This window comes from Tursiops truncatus, chromosome 7 (assembly GCF_011762595.2).
Source record: "Tursiops truncatus isolate mTurTru1 chromosome 7, mTurTru1.mat.Y, whole genome shotgun sequence".
Lineage (NCBI taxonomy): Eukaryota > Metazoa > Chordata > Mammalia > Artiodactyla > Delphinidae > Tursiops > Tursiops truncatus.
In genome coordinates, this window is record NC_047040.1 from 44,494,755 (window position 1) to 44,518,449 (window position 23,695).

General features: G+C 39.8%; 1 long non-coding RNA gene and 2 pseudogenes across 1 annotated transcript in view; 2 read left to right on the forward strand and 1 right to left on the reverse strand.

The window, feature by feature from the left end:
* Window positions 1-23,695, forward strand: part of LOC141279159 (uncharacterized) — a 78,872-nt gene that overhangs the window by 46,443 nt on the left and 8,734 nt on the right. The window lies entirely within an intron of this gene.
* On the reverse strand, window positions 13,654-17,791 carry LOC101325714 (mitotic-spindle organizing protein 1 pseudogene; annotated as a pseudogene).
* LOC117312965 (non-histone chromosomal protein HMG-14 pseudogene) lies at window positions 18,134-21,888 on the forward strand (annotated as a pseudogene).

The following is a 23,695-nucleotide window of genomic DNA, read 5'->3' on the forward strand; positions in this document are numbered from 1 at the left end:
CTTCCGTTTTCTTCTCCTTTCTCAAATCTGGATTCTCTGCTTTCTTTATATCTCTATCCTACCCTCTCGAGCTCTGCTCTGTCGAAGACCCCATCCAACTGAACACAGAGCTGATTGCGGAGATGATTGCAGGAGACGCCATGCTATGTCACCATTTCCTCTACTTACCTGCCTGCTTATTATTGCCTCATTAGGGTTAACCTGTCTGAGCACCAGAATCACTGGGGAACCCTTTGCAATCATGCAGATTCCCGGGCCTATTCCAGACCTCTTAGAGGTGGGATCCAGGAATCTGATTCCGATGTTATGTTTGGGACCGACTGGTGCAGAGGAAAGAATTCTGAGAATACTAGGGTTCTTTGACACTTACTGTGGTCCCCCGTTTCTCTGGACATTGATTTCCCGATCTGTAGAATGGGGAAACAAGGCCCACTCTGTCCACCTTCCAGGCTGTTGTGAGGCTGATGAGTATGAAAGCATTTTGGTGGAATGCTTTACTATTACTGTTTTCAAGAAAAGACAGTTTACAAAAGGTGTTTTTACTCTGCCAGGGAAATGGAGCTTGCAAAGTACCAGTGTCACAAAACACACACAGTTCTCTCAAATGCAGATGGAATGAGACATGTTTATGTAGACTCATTGCTGTTGCTGGGCCTGGATCCACCTAAGCACAGAAGTCAGTCTGGAGAGAAGTATAGGGAGTTGTCTGCCCGCACCTCCACCACAATCCCAAACCTGGACAACGAGGCCTGAAGTTTTTTTTAACAAAGAAAAGTCTTTTATTCCGTAATTAAATTAGATATGACTCTTATCTTCAAAACACACTTCATGAGATTAACAACTTTACTCAAACTGACCCAGTGGTGAAACACTGGCTGAAACCTTCTTCCATGGTCCCTACTTGAGTATAGCTCTGGAGAGGGCTGAGTGGTGTGCAGGAAACTGGTGCATACCACGCAGCAGCTGGGCAAGGGGGAAGGGCTGCTATTAAGAGGCTGGAAAGTGCAGACCGGAAACACTGGGGAAATAAGCACACAAAATATGCACATTTCAAAATCTTTTCTAGGGCCAGCTCCTGGTTTGATACCTTATTTTATTTCTAAGTGGGCAGCAGCCTCATCTTTCTCACATCAGATTTGTCTGCCTTTTCTGGTAAAAGTTTAAACTATCCTTGAGATTTTGCTTGAGGTGATAAATGTTTGTAAGTTTCTCATTTTATTATTGGCTCATTTTATTATTGGGGGAGAGGGGAAGGGAAGGTAGAAATCTAATTTCTAATTCAGCCTAGAAGTTGTGAACTTGATATCTGTCAGTTGGTTGATTTAACTGGGTCTTATTCAAATTATAATTATCTGACTCCCCAGTAAAACATAACATTTTTTGTTGAGTTGTTCTTTCAAGGTAGCTCTGATTCCCTGGGAGGAAAAGACTGTATAAAAAAGTTTGCCATCAATGCTACCATTACCCTTTTAGAAATCATGTATGTTCTGTTTAAGGTCATGGATATTTTGGGATTTGAGATAGCAAACAATCTTGACAGTTTTGGTCAACACTTACAGAACAACAAAGAAGCACATTAGAAAAGAATTGCAGGAAGTGGAGCTGGCTGGTGGAGAGCAGAGAGGAGATCCCGGCCTTGCATGCTTTAGCCTTCTACAGGCTCGGGACTCTCACTATCTAACACCTCCAGTGACGTGTGCCAGATATCAGTCCTAAAGACTGCAGACTCACACTGGTCGAAAACAAACACGCCCCGAACGGAAAGCAACTCAGTCACTGACTGGAGTTCAGTATTTAGGGGAAAAAAACGTTTTGTCAGTTTCTTCTTTCTTAACTAACTTAATAGCCAATACATGGGTATCGGAAAACAAATTTATTGTTTGGGTCCCTGTTTGTTAAGAAGAAAGAAAGGAAGAAGGGAAGGAAGAAGTGAGGGAAGGAAGGAAGGGAAGAAAGAAACCTGTTAGCTATGCTTTTTTTTTGGTAAATTGCTCTGCCAGCATTTACAACAAGAAATGAAATGTCATATAGAACTGATTTAATGTTTATTCTTTTCCCTAGATAGAGGTCAAAGAATCATGTAAAATCCAAACTCTTTTTTTCAGTTTAAATCATTTAGGGAGGCTTCCAGTATTAACATGGGAATCAATGCAACTTGAAAGCACGATGGCCTCTGCAGGCCTGTGTAAACCTTGACACCAGTCCTTTTTTCCCACACACTTGTTTCCAGTTTCCCTGCCCAAGTGGGCACATGAGAACAGCTGGCTCAGCTCTTAATAGTAAGAGAAGAAAAATAGTTTGGATTTTGTTTTCTGCTGACACCATGAATTGAACCTGTATGTTTTGACATTTTAGATGGAAAAGACATCCTATGTCAGAAAGTCAATCCTTCGGTAATGCAGGGAAAGCAACTGAAAACATACTCTTGGGCGGCGTGAACCACAGTTCCCCTTTTGCCATGAAAACCTCACGTCTCTATAGTTTCATGACCGGCTCTTTCCTTTAGGGAAAATGCAATTTAGACTTTCCCCTACCTCCTTTTTTTTAAGTTATCAAATGTATTTTTAGCATATGCATTCACTCCTGCAGTTACCTAAGATGCAAGGTGAATCCTTCCTCCTACAGTGCTGGTTCCCATTGTCTTCACAAGGCAGCAGTACTAGAAGCAGGTCAGTCTGGAGGACTGGGGAGGGGGCTGCTGAGTCCTTCCACATCACTGTCAGCCACCTCTCCCAACTACAGCAACTAAATATCCAATCTAGAAACAGTGTGCTTGCTGTGAAGTTCCAAGACAGTTTCATAAATTCCCCTATATTGTGCCTCCCAAGGCCACATAGACAGATTCCAGAGGCCCCACTGCCCTGCGGTATTTGGTTGTCTAGGTGAAATGGAGATTTTAGGATTGCACAGTAATAGCTACCTCACATAGCTACTGAGGATTCAATGAGATAAGTAGGTAAAGCATCCAGCCTAGTCCCTGACTGGCCATAAGTTCGCGTTAAAAATGTTAGTTTTGTAGGGTAGTTCACCTAGTTTCTCTGTAATTCAAATATCCACTAATAGATCAGGTCCTTGAATCCACTGGAATTAGTTATGTTATCTAAAAGGGGAGCAAATGAAATCCCGAGTGGAAAAGGGTCCAGAGTTCCCAACTAGAAATAATTCTCCCTTTGTTATGTCTAATGGGATTTAACATCTAGGTAGCATAGATCTTTTTAAAAAATTATATCTAAAAGAGAGATTCAAGAAGATGATAAAGTCTGAATTCCTAAGAAGGAGGCATTGATCTGGTGCTTCTTTTACACAATGTGTTTTCCATCTGTACTTGTAGATCTTTTGCTTTTAGCTGTGATATCCGTCTCTAGCAGTGCAAAGAGGGCTCATATTGGAGCCCTGGAAGACTGCCAAATCACATCATTGTTGAGGTGGTTGGCGCAGTTTCTGGGATAAAGGAAGTTCCTGCTTGAAGGGTCCTATTTGTTCTTAGACTTAGCTTGCGTCATGTGTGTTGAACCCTGGAATTTGTATATGTAATTGCTCTTGAAGGGTAGGATATATAGAGAGCCAGTTGTAACTGGTTTGTTCAAATTGAGCCTAGAACAAGGCAGATCTGTGAAGGGAGGGGCGGAAAGGCCAGATCAGCTTGGTAACAAGAGTCTCAGCCTGTTCAAAGCTGTTGAACAAGCTCACGGGAGCAGGATACACCCTGGGGGAAACGAGGTCCAAAAGTAATGGCCTTATACAGCATGAGGGTGACTTTGATCTTCTGAGGCTGACTCATTTTGACAAAGCTTTGCAAAGTTGCAGGTATACATTGTAGAAATGTGTATGCAAATTAGAAATCAGGAATATGGATTTTTATGTCTAGTGGCCAACTGTAAGCTTAAAAATTAGTTCTAACGATCGAACATTCTACTTATTATGATATAGAGCACTGTCCAATCCTTTTATTGATACCTGAAATGAGAGTATGGTAGAAGAGTAATGTTTCTCAAGAATCTGTGGATACCTAGGGGTCTGAAGAAATTATTTTCAGGTCCTTGTATTTTGAAGCTTGTGTTTTCAGTTCAATGGTGATATTTTAAATTATTGTTTACTCCTACATGAGTAAAAGGTTTTTTCTTTTTTTGTTACAATTTATAACCAAAAGATCCTTTTAAAAACATATTTTGGATCAATACGTTTTAAACCAGGGACTTGGCATATTCTTGATGATTCTTATAAAAGGGGTCTATTCTTTACTCAAGCATGAGAAACACAGTAATCTCGGGTAGGTGAGTTAACCATGAACCCTAATTTCTTGATCTATAAAATAGGATTTATAAGGACTCCTTCAGAAGGTTGCTATGGATTAAATGAGGACAGTGTTTGTAAAGTACTTGGGACTTAGGTGCTCAGTAAATGTTACTGAGTAACATTTACTGACAGTAAATGTTAGTTCTCATCTCTCTCTGAGCTCCTTTCCCTCATTCCCTGAGGTTACACAGAGGTACAAAAGATGTAAGGACTCCAATTACAAATAGTTACCTTCTCTTCCTCAATTAAAGAAAGTAGACCGGTTTTAGCAAGTTGTTGCCACTTGTCAGGCTTTTAGAAAGTTATACTTAGTCATGATGTAACTCCAGAGTCGTTGAGAAGGAATCTAGTTGTGAGTAGAATGTTCTAGATAATCCAAGGGTAACTGGAGTGCCTTATATTTTCTGGCCTTCTGCGATTGTCCTTTCTATTAATATCCAAATAAAAATTATGCGAACGCCCGTTTGCTTGCTCACGTGAAACTCATTTCCCTTACGGGTATTTTTGAGAGTTCCCTGGAGTCTTGCCTGTTGTGTTGTCATTTGTCACTTTTTATTTAACTACTTTCTCAGTTCTTGATTGTCACTGGTCATCTGGTCACCATACTCCATGTCGAGCCTTCTCCCTCTTCTTCATAGGAGAGTACCACTCCCTTCATGTTCTAAGCAACCGTTAGGCAGATACTACGTAAAAAAAGAATGAAAATTTGCCATTTGCAACAACATGGTTGGACTTGGAGGGTATTATGCTGAGTGAAATAAGTCAGAGAAAGACAAATACAGTATGTTATCACTTATATGTGGAATCTACAAAATTTTAAAAAACCTAGTGAACTTAACAAAACAGAAACACACTCACAGATATAGAGAACAAACTGGTGGTTACCAGTGGTGTGAGGAAAGGGGGAGGGGCAAGATAGAGTAAGGGATTAAGAGGTAAAAACTACTGTATATAAAATAAATAAGCTACAAAGATATACTGTAGAGCACAGAGAATATAGCCAATATTTTATAACTATAAATGGAGTACAGTCTATAAAAATTTTGAATCCCTATGTTGTACACCTGAAACTAATATAATATTGTAAATCAACTATACTTCAGTTTAAAAAAGGGCAGATGTTAGATTACAGTTGTTAATAAGAAGAGTTAAAGGACTTGAAAGCTGTCTGTCAAAAATCCCTGCCCCTAGGTTCCCTGCCCATGTTCCATCAGGAGGTCTTCCAGTTGGCTCTCTCTTCTTGGGTCCCAGCTGCTGGGCTCAGCTTCCCTTCAAATTTGATACATTTTCCCCTGCTTTCTTTCCCCCAGGTCCCTGGGCCTCAATCCCCCACTACTTTACCCAAAAATCTCAAACAAAATAGTTAGATCTCTATAGAGTTGTAATAAAGCAAAACAAAAAATAAATAAACCCCCCAAAGAATGTTATAGTGTTCTTCTCACACCTTTAAAGCTGAAACATCCCCAAACTAAATATCAGTGACACAAATCTGGGTCCCAATTCTGTTAATGCCAATTAGTTGACAAATTTTAGTCACTGCTTATTTCTATACTGTAATTTCATTGAATTGGGGCTTGATTGGCAGGAATAGAGGTGAGGGTTGTAGGAGATGCAGGTATGTGTGGGGGAATATAAAATGATCTCCACTTATATAAGGAATCTAAAATAGTCAAAATCCTAGAAGCAGAGGGTAGAATGGTAGATGCCAGGGGCTGGGGGGAGGGGAAAACAGGGAGGTATTAGTCAAAAGGTACAAAGTTTCAGTTATAAAAGATCCACCTAGAGATTTACTGCACAACGTGTTGCCTGTAGTTAACAATACCGTACTGAATACTTAAATTTTTGCTGAAAGGGTAGAGTTGAGAGCCAGGAGGTAGTTAAGTGTTTTTTTTAATCATAATAAAGAAATAAATAGGGCAGTAGGAAACTTTTGGTAGTGCTGGATATGTTTATGGCATAGGTTATAATGATGGTTTCTTGGGTATACACTTAACTCCAAACTCATCGAATTGTATACATTAAATAGGTACAACGTTTTGCATGCTGACCATACCTCAGTAAAGTGGTTTTAAAAAATATACAAAATGATCTCCATGATTCCTGCAAATTCAGATTCTATTTTATTCTAAAAGCACCTTTTTGGTATTAAAAATCACATACATTACAATGAAATTATCTTCATGTACTTTTTATGTAAGCTTAATAATGAAATTACTAAAAATTACAAAAATTTAAGTATAGCTACTGTAATTTCATCTCTAATTTTACATGGAAAGTTTGGCACATACCAATAAAATTAATTGTACTGTTTTCCCAGTGTAGGAGATATTTTACTTCTGAAAAAAATTATTTTGGAAGGGGCAAGGAAGGGAGGTATATATGTTACTATAGTAAGTATATAAATTTCAGTAGCATATTTGATGTAAAAATAACTGATTTTATTTCTAATACATTTGTAATGAGTTGATTTTAAATTAAATTTCCATGATATCCCCCCATCAAAAAAAAAAAGAAAAAGATCAGGTTGTCTTTGTTTGGGCATGTGGATAATCATACTTTACCCAGAATTGATATTATGTAAGGTTTGAAGTTATAAGAAAGAATTTGAATAAAATACCTGGATCATAACCCAAGTCACCCTGTTGACACACCTGATGGGCCTTTTCACATTTAAGTTATAAAGGAGAATTTAGTGGAGCACCAGGTCTCACCTCACACTCCAGGTGGGTCAGGGAGGTGCCTCAAACACAGATATTTCCCTCTAGCTCCAAGCTGTAGCTTCTCCGAGCCAACAGGCACACTCTCTGGGTTTGGGGTGGTGGGGTACATCCCACCCCAGTACTGTGTAGAGTGCATAAAGTATTGGGGAGAACTGTGGGGCAGAGGAAAGGCTGCATTGCCGCAAATATAGTAATGAGTGATTTTACTCTGATTCATTTATAAGTTTGATTATTGATTATGCAGATTGTGTTTATATGAGCAATTTTATTTGAAAAACCTCAGTTATTACTGGTCATAGGTAATGACTAAAATATCAGTATTTTATATATGTGTTTATACACACACACACACACACACACATTTTAAACATAACAGGCTTTAAAAACAAAGACACATCAAATCATCTCTTTAAATCCTGCATATTGTCCCCTCATCTTCCTCCAAGTATTGGTGATTCTCATCTCTTTTAAACCCCATCATTTAGAAAGAATTGTAAAGTTAATATTAATGTGTCCTATATATTTCTTGTTTACAGTGGTGGGGACAGCAATCATGTCAGCCACAGAGGAGGAACAAATACATATATTCAAGACAAACCCTGTAGTAACATCACTCTCACCCTCTCGCAAGCCTTTCTGTGTCCTTGAGTGGGAGGAGGGGTGGAGATGCTGCCTGCCACTCTGGGCACGTTCAGGGGACTGTGAGGTGCATGGCAATGCCATCTTTCTTGTGCTTTAAGGTGAAAAAGTGCTTAAGAACCACTGCTTTAAAATAGAGGATTTTGAACTTTTAAAGCAACAGAATCTTTTTTTCAAAAGAAATTTTACAGGGCCCTGAAATAGGTAAAATAGGTAAAGCACAGGTGCTCTGGGCGAAAGGGTGAGGGGTGGGAATGGGAAAGTTACAGAACCCCAATGACTGGGTTTCCTTACCCTGGAGAGCCCTGCAGCAGCAGGAAGAACACAGTCTGTATTGCTCTGTAGTTGTCTCTGTTGCAACATTATAATTGCATCACCAAAGAGGGTGCAAGTGCACATCAAATATTAGAGATTTCCTGGAGGAATAGCTGAGAGGTCACAATTATCCTCAAACTCTGTGATGGCAGAAGGACGAGGGGATCGGTGGAAGAGGTTCTGCTCCCTTTCACCCCAACATCCCTACACATATGCAGGTACTCCTGTATCAGTTTACCCAGATGGATTTCACACATAAGATTTTTTTTTTTTGAAGAAAAGATTCAATTTCTGAAAAATAAAAAAGTTTTGTTTAATTTTCTTATTTTTTTTTAATTTTTTATTGTTTTTTATTTTTTTGCAGTACACAGGCCTCTCACTGTTGTGGCCTCTCCCGTTGCGGAGCACAGGCTCCGGACGCGCAGGCTCAGCAGCTATGGCTCACGGGCCCAGCCACTCTGCGGCATGTGGGATCTTCCCAGACCGGGGCACGAACCCGTGTCCCCTGCTTCAGCAGGCGGACTCTCAACCACTGCGCCACCAGGGAAGCCCTAATTTTCTTATTTTATAGGTGAGGAATCTGAGCACTGGAGAAGTTGTGATTCTTGTCTAGGTTGATTCAATTAGTAAATAGTAGAGTCAAGACCACAGCCAGGATCAACTGAGCAACTCACCCCACATTGGATGAGTGTGTGCTCTGTGGCCAGCACTGTCCCAGCCAGGAGTGACCTCATAAGTCCAGTCTTTCTTTAATACCAATGTTCTCCCTTTCCTATTTTGGCTCTACTTAGGTGACTACTAAGTTTCTTCCAGAATGACAATGGCAGGGAGATGATTCTCCCACTCAGTATAAACACAGTGAGGAATTTCCACTAGGAGCCCTTGATCCACATCCTTTTTTTTTTTTTTTTTGGCTGTGTTGGGTCTTTGTTGCCGCGTGCAGGCTTTTTCTAGTTGTGGCGAGTGGGGGCTACTGTTCACTGTGATGCGCGGGCTTCTCATTGCGGTGGCTTCTCTTGTTGCGGAGCACAGGGTGTAGGCACGTGGGCTCAGTAGTTGTGGCTCACAGGCTCTAGAGCACAGGCTCAGTAGTTGTGGCGCACGGGCTTAGTTGCTCTGCGGCATGTGGGATCTTCCCGGACCAGGGCTCAAACCCGAGTCCCCTGCATTGGCAGGCGGATTCTTAACCACTACACCACAAGGGAAGTCCCCACACCCATTTTTGACCAACACTTTGGAGAATTAGACCAGTTCGGTGCCGGATAATGCATGGTGTGGTTTTCTGTATATTATGACATAGGGGAAATACATATGGTTGTAGTTTAATAGAATTTAGATATCTGGGTGTTTTTGAGAAGAGGTGGGCAGGGTAGTGTAGTGAGGAGAGAGACTGGAAGCCAGCATTTCTAACTGAATGTATGACAGGAGATCACGGGGGTGGAGCAGGGCCAGGGCAGACCCTGTGTCACATCAGCCTTGCTCAACCCTGCTGTTATAGGTAGGATCAGGACACCACCTTTCCACAGAACACTCAGAGGAATGGCAGTGGACACGAGGAAGGTAGTCTGTTTTTGCCTTGCTATGTACGTGAGCCTGAGCCACCATCTTGTCTCCCACTAGCTGCCTCCTCGGGGCTGTGTCAAAGGCTGGAAACACAGGCATGCCCCAGTGAGAGGCCCAGGAAGGCCTTGTGATCTGGGGTGACCTGCCGCTGCTCCTGTTGCACGGCTCCGTCAGTCACGTACTATTTGTGGATGTAGGAACTAAAGTGTTAAGTGTCAACAACTAAAATAGGGGGTGGATTTATGTGTGTCATATGGAGTTGTTTTATTTACTTGGGTACTTTCTGTACTATTTCTCTGATAACATTCCCCTGCATATTCAGGGATTCTTGTTGTTCTCTAGACACATCAGGGGAATGTTTGCTTGTTCATGCAGTCATTCTTTCTTCTTCTGTCCCTCCATTCCTCTTTCTTTTTTTTTTTTTTTTTTTTTGCTGTATGCGGGCCTCTTACTGTTGTGGCCTCTCCCGTTGCGGAGCACAGGTTCTGGACGCGCAGGCTCAGCGGCTATGGCTCACGGGCCCAGCTGCTCCGTGGCATGCGGGATTTTCCCGGACCGGGGCGCGAACCCGTGTCCCCTGCATTGGCAGGAGGACTCTCAACCACTGCGCCACCAGGAAGCCCCATCCCTCTCTTTTCTTTCTCTTTTTCTTTCTCTCTCCCTCCCTCCCTTTCTTCCTTCTCTCCTGGGGAGTAACTATATAAATTTGTACACTATTACTTATTTCTTGATCTCTTATGGCCAGATACTTAATGATTTTTATATCTGTGTAATTTAATTTCTTATAGAAGTATCTTATATAATATAAATTTTATATAAATATATAATAAACACAGTAATATATAAATATAACAAATTTATATGATACAAATATAAAACTATATTTGTATAAATTATACATGAATTTAATCCTCAAACCCAGCTTTTACCCATATTTGTAAATAAACTAAGCCACAGAGACCTCTGCCCTCAAGGAGCTTATATAGATGTTGGAGTGTATGTCCCTGGTCTCTGTAGCCTATGACTAAAATAAGGTCACAATTCCCCCTTTATATCCAAATTATTATGACACAAACTTCCAGCCTATGTGACTGCCCCAAGTCCAACCTTCACCTGGTTTCTTTCTGCAAATACCACTGGGAGAGTCTCAAAGCCCCACATCAAATGTGCCTGAGAGCAAGAACTCAGGTTCTCCCACATCAGCCTTTTGGTATCACAGTCTGTTGCTGCCTTGCCACCAGTGGCTTTTGTGAAGGTCACTGCTCCAGCAGCCTCAGGTGTCCTTTGGAATCACTGCTCACACCATTGCTGTGGCCTTGGAAAGGAACACTACTGTCCCTTCCCTCAGCTCTTCTCTCAGAAACACAGTCAAGCTGTCAGGTCACTGGTGTAAGCATGAGCCCAAAGTTGATTAAATGACTGGATCTCAGGTATGCTTCACCCTTGCCCCTTGGCATCTCCATGCCTTGGAATCCAGGCCCCAGAGAAAGATGAAGGAAATTTCTTCAGCTGTGTGAGTAAAAGACTCTTGGGAGTGGTTCTTTTTGGCCAAAAACAATTGTAGGACTTCAATCTAGAAGGCAGAAATCGAGAGTTTTACAATAGCACGTTCTAGAGCTTTCAAAATAATCTTAACATCCAGACACTTTGGGGCACATGATCACAGTGAATTCCTACAGCCTTAAATTAACCACATCATCACAGTGGGGTTCCCCCACCTCCAGCATTAGCATTGTTGCCATAGCAACAGTGCTTGATGCCCTTATGAGAGAGCTGAGGCATTTTAATTTGATGAACACCTTTTAGAGTGTTCTAGAATCATTCCATGTGATGAATAAGCTGTGATTTGAAAATGATCCTCTGGAAGAGAACATCTGTCTTGCTCTCAGTTACCAATCTGTGAACACGCAGGTAAAATGAACAAGAAGATGGAGGCTGTTATCTACTCACCTGATAGTGATTAAAGCACACACACACTTCACATCACTTCTCACTGCCAACACAGGTCTTTCTGACCTGGTCAGTTCACATTTATGCCTTCTCGCCACATCAGTCCCCTTCTCTTTCTTTCTCTGTTGTCTGAATTACATGGGAAAGTGTTATATTTGTAACTTTTCTTGCATTTTTCTCTCAGGCCTCATATACTTTGTTTTAGTTATTCATTAGCATGTGGATGGCAGACTGAAGCGGCCTGCAGGGAAGTGTGGTCTTCCCAACTTCAACATCAACTCTGCCTGGGTGGTCTGTACACATTTTGAAGCCTTTCAAAGTGAGGGCAAAGGCAGAGGAAGATGGTCATTGGAATGAATCAGAAACTCCAATGGCGCAGTCATGAAATATTTGAAGATTGTGAAATAAAATATTTGCCTTTTTGTTTCTTATTTTAGAATTGATTTCAAGGGCTTTTTAAAAAGCAAGTTTATTTTTCCAAGAAGCATTATTTTTGCATTGTCTGCCAGATTTTGTAAGTCTTTTTGTGTCAGTTGCTCCTGTGTGTTTTTCTCAGGTCCATTATTTATGTCAAACCACAGTGCTATCTAAAGTAGAAGGCCAAATTTGATAGTTTTATCTTTGAGGAACCTACCCTAGGCTGTCTTTATAACTGGTCTAACCTCAAGCAAATTAAGCATAATCAAATTGAACGTTAATTTCTTTAGGAGAGCATTTGTTTAATTCACATGGATACTACGCAACCCATAAAAACTAAAAAACGGGGCTTCCCTGGTGGCACAGTGGTTAACAATCTGCCTGCCAGTGCAGGGGACATGGCTCTGAGCCCTGGCCCGGGAAGATCCCACATGCCGTGGAGCAACTAAGCGCATGCACCACAACTACTGAGCCTGAGCTGTAGAGCCCACAAGCCACAACTACTGAAGCCTGCGCACCTAGAGCCCATGCTCCGCAACGAAGAGTAGCCCCAGCTCACCGCAACTAGAGAAAGCCCGTGCACAGCAACGAAAACCCAACACAGCCAAAAAAAAAAAAAAGATGAATTTCCTCTTAAGTAACTTTAACCTTTTACTATTGCTTTTATTAGAGTATCATGCAATGTGTTAGTATGGACTGCAAATGAGCTTAAATAGTACAATTTTATGAAAGGAAAGACAAATGACATGGCATGTGGAATCACTTTGAAGTGTTATGTATATAGGCCACATATCATTACTAGAAAATTAAGATTCCCAAAGCTTTCTAGAAAGCCATGTCTACGTCATCCAACTAGTTTGTTGGCCCTCAAATTGGTAAATCTGTTTTCTGTCTTAATACATTATTTCTGTGGACTAGATAAAAGAAGGTTTTCCTCTGTGCTGCCAGAATTCCAAACTGGGTAGCTGGAGTATAAGGAGCTTTTAGAATATGATGTGGATAACTGAAGCAACTACTAGTCCTTTGGCTCAGGTGTTTATTGTTGAGATGGTAACATATGACTAGGCTGGAAGACGAGTGTCAGCAGCTATAACAGGACTGTTAATGGAAAGACAGTGTGACAAATTTCTGAGGAACAGGATGAACCATCTTTGCTGTTGCTGTTACTGTTGTCATTGTTGGTCATTTTTCTTCCTTTCTACAGGTGCTGTAATTAGTTGGTCAGACTTTTGCTCAGTAACTCAACTCAGCAGCTGCCCTTTTATAGAATCTTATAGATTGGTGGAACTCATAGATTTCAAAAAATATTTTAATATTCGAGAGGATCTTAGAAGTCATCTAGCTGAACTCTGTCTTTTTATAGATGAGGAATATGAGGCTCGGGGCAAATACGTGACATGCTAAATTGCTTTTTGTTGCTACAGAATCAGGTCTAGAATTCAGGTCTCCTGGCTCCTGGACCAGTGTTCTTTCCACCATATCATCCTACCTCCTTTGCATATCAGTTGTTCACTAAAGATAGAAATGACTGATTTTAGGAGTTTCTCCTAAATGAGGAAGAGGTGTCTCTTCCTAATGCCTGGGTCATTGCCTCCTGTACGTCTTTTTTTTTTTTTACCACCAAAATGGTTTTATTTTTGACACTGCCAACATGCACAACAATGCATTACTTTGGTTTCCTTAAACATTACTTAAGTACGCATTAGAAATATATGTTTACATTTAAGAAATGTAACACATTAAAAAAGTCCTCTATAAACATAACTCCTTTTCAGTATATTTTCCTGCTTTGTTTCACACATAAATAACATAATCCACAAAGTCATAAATAAAACTATTAACTCTTATGACCTAAAAGTATATACAAATTTTGGAACTTGACAAGAATGTCCTTTTTCTGATTTTATATAAATAACAACATGCAGTATTTGCAATGTTTTTTAATTAAACGAATGACTTACAATCAAAACTTTTATTGTCTCCCAACCAGTTCTCCCTATAATAGACCTTCAGTGCATTTGGTTAAGATGTCATGTATTTAAAAAGTCAAAGTGGTCAAAAGACTAGATATTTTAAATAGAACAGAAGGTTGCCATTAAATATTACTAAGCCTTATTAAAATCACTTTGGTTTGTCTGAAGAACAAAAAATGCTACCAAAGAGTATATGCTTGTGCTATCATTTTTTTTTTTTTTTTAATTTTTGGCTGCATCCCACGGCACGTGGGATCTTAGTTCCTGACCAGGGATCAAACCCGCACCCCCTACATTGGAAGGTGGAGTCACTGGACTGGACTGGATTTCTGGGGAAGTCCCTATACTATCATTTAAATCCACTGGACTGGATTTCCGGGAAAGTCTCTATGCTGTCATTTAAATGGAAGCTAACAAAGTCTTAAAAAATCAGATTAAATTTGTATTAGTCTTGGGAAAAATATTCCACTGAGATTCTGTTATAGGAACAGAATCCATGCTAAGTTTTCTAAAATTTACTTTGACCCATCACTTCGATTTGTTAAAACTTTAAGGGTAAAAATAATGACACATAAAAATGATCTTAGAAAGGCACATTTAGAATCCCTGATACAGAACACTTGATTATTTAGTTTATGTTTAATTACTGGAAATCTTTATTCCTTCAGAAAATAATAACATTCTTCGTTGAGTGACACCATCTATTTAGTGATTTACTAGATAACCACTCAAGGTATATTAAGTTAGCACTCAAATTATTTTTATGTATCGAAAGTAAAAAAGACTTTTCATGTTGGAATTGTTTCATTATGCATTATTATTTTTAAGGCCGTTATTTACAGAGTATAAAAATTAGAAAGAAAAACATTCTCAATTAATATTCTCACTAAATTTAAATGATTCAAATGATAATGGTAAGCTAAGCACTGTTATTACTTTTAAAATCTAAGTTTCTAAGTTTCATTTTCCAATTAATACAAATATGATCTGCTTCACACTATTAACTGCCAGTCAAACTTTGTTTAAAAAAACTAAATATTCTTTGTTAAAGTGCAGTTTACAAATGTTTTTCCATACTCTTATAAAAAACAAGATTCTGATATGCATACTGAATCTAAGTCAAAATCCACAACGGTAGCTGAAATTGTCAACTTTCAGCCTAATACAACATAAATCCAGTTATTTTGCATAAACAATTCAAAATTAAAGTTTATCATGGAAATGTCAACAAGTCATAACTACAACATTACTACGGATGGGTTTCACTATACTTCAACCAGGCACAGCTGATGTGCACATCTGATAGACTGCTTAGAAAATTAAAGCTATCAGAGCTATAAATAAGGAACACATGAATATGAACACAGCAGTGCCAAAGCATTAGAACTGCTAAAAGAAAATAAGATGTGGTGTAAACACAACTGATAGTTTTCTCCGTAAGCCACTTTCCACTGATTTATAAAGCTATGGTTTTATCATTCTTTTAAAAAGGACAATGTTTCCACATTGCTACATGCAGTGATTTCATTGTACATTCTTAACTACAATGCAATCTTCAGTCCTCCTGCAGAGCTTGACATATCTCATCAGGATTTCTTCAGAAAGCTCGTCGTATTTTCAGCAGCCTTTAATGCTGCAGCGGCCTTGAGAAATTCCTTAATAACTGATGATAAAGCTTCTGGGTTAATTCCTTGTTCACAGAGCCGTACACATATAGACAAGAGTTTCCATATCTAATCCAGTATTCAAAATTCTTGAAATCTCAAGCAGAGATTTCTCCATGGTCTCCCTCACCGCATTCAGATTCGCCGCCGCCGCCCCGGCGCCGCTGTTACTCGCCCTGCCGGAGGCCAGAGGGCGAGGGAGGAGGGCGAAGGGCCTGACCCGGAACTGCAGCGCCTTCCTTTCTCCTGGGCGCTCACACCGCGCGTTCTCCGCGCTCGCCGGGCAGGCTCCGCCCCTCGCGCTCGCCTGCTGTACGTCTTGATTGAAAGCTTGTGAGTCCGTCACTCAAGATATCTATTTCCCAAGCACTCACCAGCTATTGAGACTCAGTACAGGGGCTTCCTCATGGAAACGATTGCTATGGAGTTGATAAAATAAGGTAATGGTCTTCAAAAAGCTGGGCAGAAATAGGTGGCAGTTACTGATAAACCTGTCATTGGTCCATGGCAAACTGAAAAAATTAAGGACAATATAGTAAACTTCCAGATAACCAATATTATTCAATTTTAAAAATTTGAGTTTGGTTTTTCTATGTTTTCTTCATTCAGTATTTGTGATACTGGGCACTGTTGGAGATACAGCGACTTGTCCTCATGGACATTACATTCTAAGTGGAGGACACAAATTTTGAACAATAAAACACATATTTCACATACCAGTAAGTTCTATGCAGAAAATAAATCAGAGTATCAGGACAGAGAATGCCTGGAATAGGGCAAGGGTTGGTTAACTCACATAGAGTGGTTAGGAAGGTCTGTGAGGAAGCGGCATTTGAGTGAGGAATGGATGAAGAGAAGGAACCACCAAGTAAAGATCTAAAGGAAGAATATTTCTGTCAGGAGAAAGCATGTGCAAAGGTCCTGAGGTGGGAATGGGCTTGGTGGTAGCAGATGTGGAGTGAGAAAAGGTGGAGAACAGAAGCAGATGAGGTCACAGAAGTGGTCAGGGGCCAGGTCATGCAAGTAAGGCATTTGGATTTTATTCCACATATAACAGGAAGTCCACTGGAAGGTTTTAAGCTAATAGGGCAAGAGAGAGGGAAACAATTTAAGAGATTTTAGCAGTAATGTTAATGACAGAAAATGATGACGTAGACTAGGGAGGCTGGGTTGCAAATGGAGGCGATGAAAAGTGGCACATTTGGAGTATGTCTTGAATGTTGAACTGACAGGATCTGCTGAAGGACAGAGTGTGGGAAAAATACAGAAGTGTGGCTGACAGACTTTAAGGTGGTCCCCCTGACCACTGCGTTCTGGTGTTCATGTGCTTGCTTAATCCCCTCCCTTTGAGTGTGGCTGGGACCTGTGACTAACTTTTAACCAACAGAACATGCAAAGGTGATGGGATGTTACTTCTGTGATTACATCATATAAGACTCCATCTGGCTAGTAGGCTCTCTCTCTTTCTCCCTTGCTAGCTTTGAAAAAGCAAGCTGCCATGCTATCAGAGGGCCTCTGGAGAAAGCCCTTTGGCAAAGAACTGTAGCTGGCTTCTAGATACTGACAGTGGCCTCCAGCTGACATCCAGCTAGAAGTCAGGACCCTCAGTCCTACAACCACAGGAACTGAATGTTGCCAACAACCTCATGAGCTTGGAAGCAGATCACCAGCTGAGCTTCCATATGAGAACTAAGCTTCTAGATGAGAATTGAGCCCCAGTCCATACCTAAACTGCAGCCCTGTAGAGCCTTGCTGAGTCCTGACTCCTGACCCGTGGAAACTAGGAGATATTAAATGTATGTTGTGTTAAGCTGCTAAATTTGTGGTAATTTGTTACGCAGCAATAGAAATGTAATACACATAGGATGTTTAAATCAACTTTTCTAGTCTTAGTATCATGAAGTGTTTAAACAATAAAAAAGCCATGATCCCTGAACACAGCTCACTTGATTTGCAGTTGGCGAAACAGGGCCACAGAGTAAGCAACACATCTGAGGCTATACAGCTCACTAGCAATTAGAATCCCACCTCCTGTTTCCGCAGCAACTGCTTTTCCTGCTGCACTATGCTGCTTTCTATTAAACGTTGTTTTTGTTTGTTTCTGTTAGTCTGTGTGAAGGACATCCTACAACTTTATTCTGGTTTATTGAGGCTTGTCAGAAAAAAAGATGTCTTTCTTTACCTCATCCAGGAGGTCTGCCCATGTGTGGTTCATCTGAATTCTTAACCTGCAACCTGTGGTAGCCTCCGTCATGGAAATGAAGTGGCATTGGGTTAGGGAGAACCCTTTAGACTCTCCCAGACACAGCTTATTTTAAAACTTCCTACCCATTCAAGGCAATGCTCCTCTTTCCCCATAAATTCTTGGGAGCTCTTGCCCTGTTTATGTGGCCTTTCCTGGAAAACAGAACCACAGTAGGGGTCACTGAACGGCCACTGGGTTGAAGTGATAGAAAACAAGAAAATAGAAAATATTTTTAAAATAGAAGGAAAGAAGGAAGGAAGGGAAGGAAGGGAGGGAGGAAGGGAGGGAGGGAGGAAGGGAGGGAGGGAGGAAGGAAACTACATGGGAGGAATGCAGCCTAAAATGCCAGTGACCCTTGGTGCTCACAATTGAACATATATGATTAAACATAGTGAACATCTCTCATTAGCTGTACAGCTGCTGTCAGACCTGGTGGATGCATCTTACACTGTTTTCTGGGTCCATTGCCAGAGACAAGAGACAGGAACTGGAATTTTGGCTAATGCTGCTCTGGAAGTTGCTCTTTCTTTATATAGTTCATGAAGCATTGGAAGGATTTAGCAAACAGCCTCATCATATCAGGAGACTTCAGTACTTTCTTGGCAATTCTCTTAATTCTCACATATTTTCCGGCCCTTTGTCTCTCGACCTGTTCCTTGCTTAGCCTAGTACAAAGTTACTATTTTCGTTCTTTTAATGCTAGGATGAGAAAATGGAATTCTTCTCTTTCGTGTATGAGCCAAGGCATCGGGTTGACAGGGTAAAATAGGCAACAGGGATAGAGTGAAAGATGACAGATGAACATCGACATGCAGTGGACAACCAAATATTTATCTCTAGATTGCCGTAATTTGGGGGGTGGTGTGACTCAGGATAAAATGAGGCTGGTAAATAATTATGGTTTAAGTTATCAAGCTGTAGGTCAGACTCTTGTTCAGCTATTTGATATAAGCAAATACCAGCAGTCACATTTTATGGGGAAATGTTTCACCTGACCTAAGTACATAGGAATATTTACTGCAATTCTGAAAATAATTTGAGATTACTAAGCTTCCCCTATCCTTTTCGCTGAGAAGACACCCACCCCTCGCCCTCCCTGTTCCCACACCATCCTGCAAAAATCCTTTTTTCACTTGCCAGGACCCTGAAATTTAAGAATTAAATATGCTTATTTGCCTATCTTTGCAAATATGCTCATTGCTTATTTGTTGTTTACCTAAAATTTATATAACTCAGGAATGATAACAAGTGAAGCTTTGTCAGCTATTTATACATGAAAGTGAGTCTATGCCATCATTTCCTGGAGCAGGTTTAGGTGAGGGGTGGGAGGCTGCTTTGACAGTGAGAGAAGTTGTATGGTGGGAGGCACTAGGGAGGCACATATGGGGAATACACCTAGGGAAGGTCAGGCAAAGGGAAGGGGGCTCTGAAAACCAACACAAGGTACTTGACCATCTGCCGGGACAAGCATCAGCCTAACATGATCTCCGTCTGGCTTCTTTCCTGATCCTTGTAAGAAATCGTATCTGAACAAGCTAAAAACCTAAATAACAATTGATGTGGCACACAAGAGCCACGCGTCGTTACACACTGTTTAGTAACATAAATATTATTCTGTATAGTTCCATGTATTCAAAGCTTTTAAAAGCGCACTGTATTGTCAGGTTACTTAAACGGCCCGCATGGTATTACCTTCTTGTCTGATGAGGGTATATTAATGATATGCAAATTTTGCTGTATACAGGTAATGCATATAATTACATTTTCTAAATTTCCATATTTCGAGCAAGTTTAATTTTCAGTCAGGGCACTTTACACTGTATTTAATAACACTGTCATGATTAAAATTGGTCAATTAGTTCAACCAAACAAATGATTAATTTACTAGAATATTATTTCAATTCGGCTATTTTATTCTGTTGCTTAAAAAAATGTAAACAAAATAAGCCAAAACAAAACCAAAATCCCAGACAAATACTAGCCTTCCAGTTAACTCTGTCAAAAAAATTTGAGGCATTAGAAAACAAATTATTGGGGCGGCAGCGGCCAAGCCCCCCAGCTTCGGGAAGGCTCTCGGCGCGCCGCGGCCCCCAGGCACCGGGCACGCGCCCGCCCCGCCGCCACGATGCCCCAGAGGAAGGTCAGCTGCGCCGAGGGGACGGCGAAGGAGGAGCCCAAGAGGAGGTCGGCGAGGTTGTCAGCTACACCGGCTCCTGCAAAAGTGAAAACGAAGCCAAAAAAGGCGGCAGGAAAGGATAAATCTTCCGACAAAAAAGTGCAAACAAAAGGGAAAAGGGGAGCAAAGGGAAAACAGGCTGAAGTGGTTAACCAAGAGACTAAAGAAGACTTACCTGCAGAAATTGGAGAGACTAAAAATGAGGAGAGCCCAGCTTCTGACGAAGCAGGAGAGAAAGAAGCCAAGTCTGATTAATATCACACACCTGGTCCTATCAGGGGCCCCTGTCTCCCTTCTTGTACAGTCCAGAGGAATATTTTTATCATCTCTTTTGTAAATGCAGGTTTTTTAGTAGCTCTAGAAACATTTTTTAAAAGGAGGGAATCCCACCTCATTCCATTTTTTTAAGTGTAAATGCTTTTTTTTAAGAGGTGAAATCATTTGCTGGTTGTTTATTTTTTGGTACAACCAGAAAATAGTGGGATATTGAATATGGGAGGCTTCGATTGTCTTGGGTGTCAGCTTAACATTCCACAGATGGAGGGTAGCTTTTCTATCCTATAATACAAAGCATACTAAGTGGCAGTTTGGAGTCAGTGGTGCACTTAATGTCTTAAACACTTTAAATTACTTCTCTTCCGATGTGGTTTTTGGTAGAATTGTTTAGGTCCTAAAGCAAACCACTCACCCCTTGATCTTGGCTCTCCTGGGCAGAATTTTGTGCACTCTGTAACATCTTTGGTCGTGGTAGTCCAGTTCTTCTAGTAACTGTTAATGTGCTGTGAACGATTGACAATTTGAGTATGTAGTGTATATGATATTAAATGTGAACTAGTGGAACTTACGATGTAACAGCATATCAATATTTGAAGATATTGGTACTTGATATCCTGTGAAGGAAAATTTGCCCCTAAATTTTAAGCTGGAAAGTCACTGGAATAACTGTTCAGAAAAGAATCACAACTGCATGATTTTTTAGATTTTTGGTACGTATGTTGAGAATTGTGTACAAATTGAAATGTCTGTGTACTGATCCTCAAAACAACCAATAAAATCTCAATTATGAAAGAAAAAAAGAAAGAAAACAGGTTATTGGCAACAGCAATGTGAAGTTTTGTGAATCCACCAAGAGGTGAAGCAATTTGATTATGATAACTTGGCTTTAAGAATTAGTTCTTAAAAAATATATATATTTATAAAAATTTCCCTCTGTAATGGAGAATAACTTGTACAGTTTCTGAGGATTAAAATGTCATTATACATTTGTCCAAATCCATAGAATGTACAACACCGAGAGTGAACCCTAATATAAACTATGGACTTTAGGTGATAATGTATTAATGTAGGTTCATCAGTTATAACAAATGTACCACTGTGGTGGGGAATGTAGATAATGGGGACCACTATGCATGTGTGAGGGCAGGAGGTATATGGGAAATCTTTATACCTTCTGCTTAATTTTGCTGTGAACCTAAAACTGCTCTAAAAAATAAAGTCTACTGAAAAGAAAGGAAAGAAGGAGGCTGGACTTCAGAGTGTGGACTTCTCGCCAAGGAGGCAGTGATAATGGAAATCTCCCTATCCCCGCCAAAAGTGATGGTATGTGAAAGATTAGCATCCTTAGGTTGAGAGAAATAAAACAGAAAAGTAATGTTTGCAGTTGATGAGGAAAGCTTAGAAATGTCTGGGTAAACTCTTTAGGTATCAAAATAGAATTCATTAATTTACTAGGTTTTCCCTCATGTATACTGAAATCAGTTTTACCTCATGGTCCAGATTACTAAAGATAGATGGCCACTTAGAAAAGAAAGAGTGGGAGAAAGGGAGAGAGAGAGAGAGAGAGATGGGCATGCATAGATTTTGGATCTGCTCTGTCTGGCTCTGCCTGGCCTTCCCCATACCTGTCAGCCTGGGGTGGACAGAAAACCCCCTGCTTCTTTCATGGGGACAGGATACTCTCTTGCTGCTGGCTGCCTTGTTGGGAGGTTTGCCAGCTTCTCTTCAGAACATGGACCATTTGTTTTTGTTGGTAAAGAAATTTTGAAAGACACAAACTATGATTCCTTGGTTTTGTTAAAAATAGGGTGCTTCTGGTGGTAGTTAAGTTTGGCAGTCAGGGAGGTTTGAGAACGATATGTATGTCCTGTATGTCTGGGCTAGAACCTTTTTCTCAGCTGTGCAGTGTTTGCTGAATAAGATTCAATATGTAACTGACACAAGCAAATACAGATAATCTTCAGAAGCTTAAACATGTTTTAAAAGTAAAATAAGTTAGTCTTTGACCCTAGGATACTATTGAGAGTCAGATCCCAAGACCAATGTGTTTTAGCTGCAAATAGATCAGGTCTCTGAAGCTATGAATGGACACTAAAACCAACACATGCATACACACATACATATGTGCATACACACATATATACACATCTGTATATGTTCCAGGATTAAGGATTTTAAAATAAATATGAATTAAAATGACAAATACGTAGTTATTTTCTTGTTTAAATTATTTTATATTCCCATTAGTTAACATAGTAAAATTGAGCATCTTTCCAGCAGGTACCCTTTTAGTACTTCAGTATAAAAATAGTTTGATTTATTAAAAATAATTTCACATAACATTTTGCAGCTTTACTCCGCACAAGGAGTTTATGTTAGCATGTTTAATGTCATCTCTGTTTTGAACTCTTCAGAATTTAAAAAATACATATCTTAGAGGCCATTATGCATCAGTTTGTCTTATATAACTCATCTTAATATTTAACTTGTACTAAAATAACTTATTAAGATTATTTAATTTGCTTCGGAAGACTGATACACAACAGACTTTTTGGTCTTGATGTCTTCTCACAAAGCATCCATAGTTATTACTATTGCATAATTAAGCAGACTTCCAGAAATATGACAATGTACAAATTGGAGTAATGCCAAAATTATGTATATAGAGATTGTTTCAGAGAATAAAAACCAATCTTTCCCTCTAACACCAATTATCTAGTGTTCTTACACACTGAACAAATAACCAAATCGATCATCCTCAACCTTGAACTAAATTTGGAGAGCTCTCATTTTTACAAGCTCATCGGGCTTTCATTTTCATCTTTTAATGAACTTGCCCATGCTGAGCAAAGACATTTGAATCTAATAAACAATTTGTCAAGTGCATTCCCTTGCACCGGGATAGGATTTTTGTTGTTATTTAATTTTTTCTTTTAATCAGCAGCTTTGTCCTGGGTTGGTTAGGATCAGAGCTTTGACCTACTGCTTTGACCTGAAACCTGCACAGTTTTATAATTATGAGGCCCATATCTATGCAGAGGCAAGGAGCTCATTATTGTATTTATTTTTAGAATGTATATGTAATAATCAGGTTTATGAAGAATGCAGTGATTCATTGGCTACTGATAGTTTCTTTTTGTAATAAATAATAATTTATCATGATTAAATGGGATTAGGATGTTGCTTCCCTAGTTTATAAAAACACAGTAAAGAAAGAAAAACAAAATAAATGTAAAATAAACTCTAATAAGTATAAGTTACTCAAAAAGCATTTAAAATAGTTCATGTGGAGTTTAAAATTGCAAAATGCTTCATTATTTATACTTTTGGGGACATTTTTTCACCAAATTGCCAAAATAAATCAGTTATTTTTGTGATATTGCAAGTATTATTGAGAATGTGTTAATATTTGGCAGCATTAAATATATAAATCAATCTTTAGCCTTAAATAAAACTAAGCA